General features: G+C 41.1%; 1 non-coding gene across 1 annotated transcript; it reads left to right on the forward strand.

Moving 5' to 3' along the window:
- Positions 1-2,771: 2,771 nt before the first annotated feature.
- LOC116541492 lies at positions 2,772-2,897 on the forward strand. The gene has a single exon (XR_004264835.1). It is a non-coding gene; the product is annotated as a U4atac minor spliceosomal RNA (small nuclear RNA).
- The last annotated feature ends 332 nt before the right edge of the window (positions 2,898-3,229 follow it).

Here is a 3,229-nt window from a genome sequence, read left to right on the forward strand (position 1 = left end):
GAGCTTTTGGTACCTGGAGAGGAACACTCACCACCACCTGTGCTTTACTTATTGTTTAATCTATTCACAAACCTACTGAAGCAAAAATTGTCTAAACATTTAAACACGATTTCTATAATCAGCAAATCAAAATCTATACATTTAATAAGTCAAATTATTTAAACATTGATTAAAAGCAATCAAATCCTCCTAAATATTTCAATTGAGTCACTAATAAGTCAGTTTCTCTAAAAGCTTCATTTTGGTAAAGCACACATACCATTATAAGGATTCTGAAGTTTATGACACCTACACTTAAATCTATTATAAAAATGGGCCTGTAGATCTGAGAGATAGGTACTGTCTCAGCTCAGGCCAATTTTTGAATTTAGATATCTAAAATAAAAATATATCTCAGTGTAGATCAAGTTTCAGATTATTAATCAGTGAATTTCTGGTTGAGATCTGGGAATTGATTCAGCTTCTAAAATGATTAAAATCTGAGCTGGTATTCATCTTGCATATATCATGGGAAATTTTCAAGCCCATATGTTTTCCATGCAGTGGTATTGTAGCTGGATGCCTTTTCTCTACATGATGCCATCTTTAAGTTTAGTGACTATGATATGCAGATGTCCGGAAGAGGTCCATGCCTTAATCCCTGGAACCTGTGAATATGTTATGTTACATGGCAAAATGAACTTTTTTTTTTTTTTTTTTTGGAGACGGAGTTTCACTCTTGTTACCCAGGCTGGAGGGAAATGGAACATCTCGGCTCACCGCAACCTCCACCTCCTGGGTTCAGGCAATTCTCCTGCCTCAGCCTCATGAGTAGCTGGGATTACAGGCACGTGCCACCATGCCCAGCTAATTTTTTGTATTTTTAGTAGAGACGGGGTTTCACCATGTTGACCAGGATGGTCTCGATCTCTTGACCTCGTGATCCACCCGCCTCGGCCTCCCAAAGTGCTGGGATTACAGGCGTGAGCCACCGCGCCCGGCGCAAAATGAACTTTGAATATGCAATTCAGGTTGTGGACCTTAAAATAGGGAGATTATCCCTGAATTATCTGGGTGGGCCCAATCTAATCACACGAGTCCTTAAACTCAGAACACTTTCTCCGATGAAGGCAGGGAGTTGTGGTAGAAAGCTAGACCTGAGAGATTCAAAGTTTGAGAAGGACTTAGCTTGCCATTGTTGGCTTGAGAATGGAGAGGTTAGGACCTAAGTCCTACAACCATAAGGAACTGAATTCTAAATGAGTTTGGAAATGGATTGTTCCCCTCTAGTAAGGAAGGCAGACTTGCTTATACTTTGCTTTTGACCTTGTGAAACCCTGAGCAGATAATCCAGTCATGTTTTGTTGGACTTCTGACCTACAGAAACTGTAAGATAATCAATAGTCATTTTAAGACACCAACTTTGTAGTAATTTGTGGCTGGATGTGGTAGCTCACACCTATAATCCCAGAATTTTGGCAGGCTGAGGTGGGTGGATCACTTGAGGCCAGGAGTTTGAGACCAGCTTGGACAACATGGCAAAACCCTGTCTTTACTAAAAATACAAAAAATTATCTGGGTGTGGCAGCACGCAACTGTAATCCCAGGAGGCTGAGGCATGAGAATCGCTTGAACTTGGAGGCTGAGGTTGCAGTGAGCCAACCTCACACCACTGCACTACAGCCTGGTCGACAGAGCATGACTCTGTCTCAAAAAACAACAACAAAAAAAACAACTTCTAGTTGTCTTCCCCAGTAGCCAATCTCTCCCTCCTCTTTATTATATAATTCCCAACTTCTAGCTGGACATGGCTGCCTGGAGTAAACACTATAGCTCCTAGCCTCTCTCCCTGGCTTGGTGAGCCCAGGTGCCTAAATTCTACCCAATGAGACAATCAGAAATATTGGGTGCACCTTTCAGAAAGCTTCTTTCAAGGAAAGAGATGTGCTATTTCTTCCTTCCTCCTTCCTGGGGGCTATTAAGCTGACTGAATGGCTGGAGCTCAGGGAGCCATCTTGGGTCATGAGGTGGCAAGCTAAGGATGGTAGAAGAGCAAGACAGGATACTGGGCTTTCAACTGATCATAAGGCTACCATCCATCCCTGGACTCTTATTTGCAGATTCTTCTATGTAAGACAGAAACGATTTCCTATTTTGTTTAAGCTATTGTTATTTTGGGTTTTACTGTTACAGCCAAACCTATCTTAATCATTTTGCCTAATTAATATCTCATTATAATTAATGGAGAATCCATTTTCCAGGAGCTGAAAAATCAAGCCTGAGCAGTGAACAGTTGTCTTTTGGACATTTGAGTAATTCACTGTCTTATAACATACCATTGAACTGTGTTTTTTCTTAGTTGCAAAGTATGCCCAAATAGTCCCATCAGTATCTTTCATTCTTGGGACAGTGCCAGATCTTGGAATTACTCACAGTTTCCTGTACTCACACCTCCCTATTTACACAGATAAAGAAAAACAAATGTACCTTACAAATAGACAAAATACCTACTATATTTATGTTCTACTTATCACAACTAACTAAAAATAGCCTGTTATATTCACTCTTCTTCACTCATTATATTAACTACCTTTTGGCACACTTTATAGTGACTTCTTCCCTTTTGAATATCATTATTGACACATGGATTTAAAAAAATTCACCTTGTTGCAACGAACTATATTATTTTCCTTTTGGTAATCTAATTGTCAAAGCATGTCAAGTGGGAGCCTCTTTAGGTTTATTCCTTTGCCTTTTCAGCTTTACTTTGTACATTTAAAAAGTATCTTTGAACCATCCTTTTCTTGGGGTTGAGCTCCTGTCCAATGAGGGCATAGTGAGGGCAGTACTGCTAATGCCTAAACCACACACTCGCATCAGCTAGAGCTTTGCTTTACCTTGGTGCAATTTTTGGAAAAAATGAAAACCCGATTAAAAAAAAAAAGTATCGCCGGGCGTGGTGGCTCACGCTTGTAATCCCAGCACTTTGGGAGGCCGAGGCGGGTGGATCACGAGGTCAAGAGATCGAGACCATCCTGGTCAACATGGTGAAACCCCGTCTCTACTAAAAGTACAAAAAATTAGCTGGGCATGGTGGCGCGTGCCTGTAATCCCAGCTACTCATGAGGCTGAGGCAGGAGAATTGCCTGAACCCAGGAGGCGGAGGTTGCGGTGAGCCGAGATCTCACCATTGCACTCCAGCCTGGGTAACAAGAGTGAAACTCCGTCTCCAAAAAAAAAAAAAAAAAAA

The sequence above is a fragment of the Sapajus apella genome, unplaced genomic scaffold (assembly GCF_009761245.1).
Source record: "Sapajus apella isolate SASKATOON/1434 unplaced genomic scaffold, GSC_monkey_1.0 scaffold151, whole genome shotgun sequence".
In the NCBI taxonomy this organism is placed as follows: Eukaryota; Metazoa; Chordata; class Mammalia; order Primates; family Cebidae; genus Sapajus; species Sapajus apella.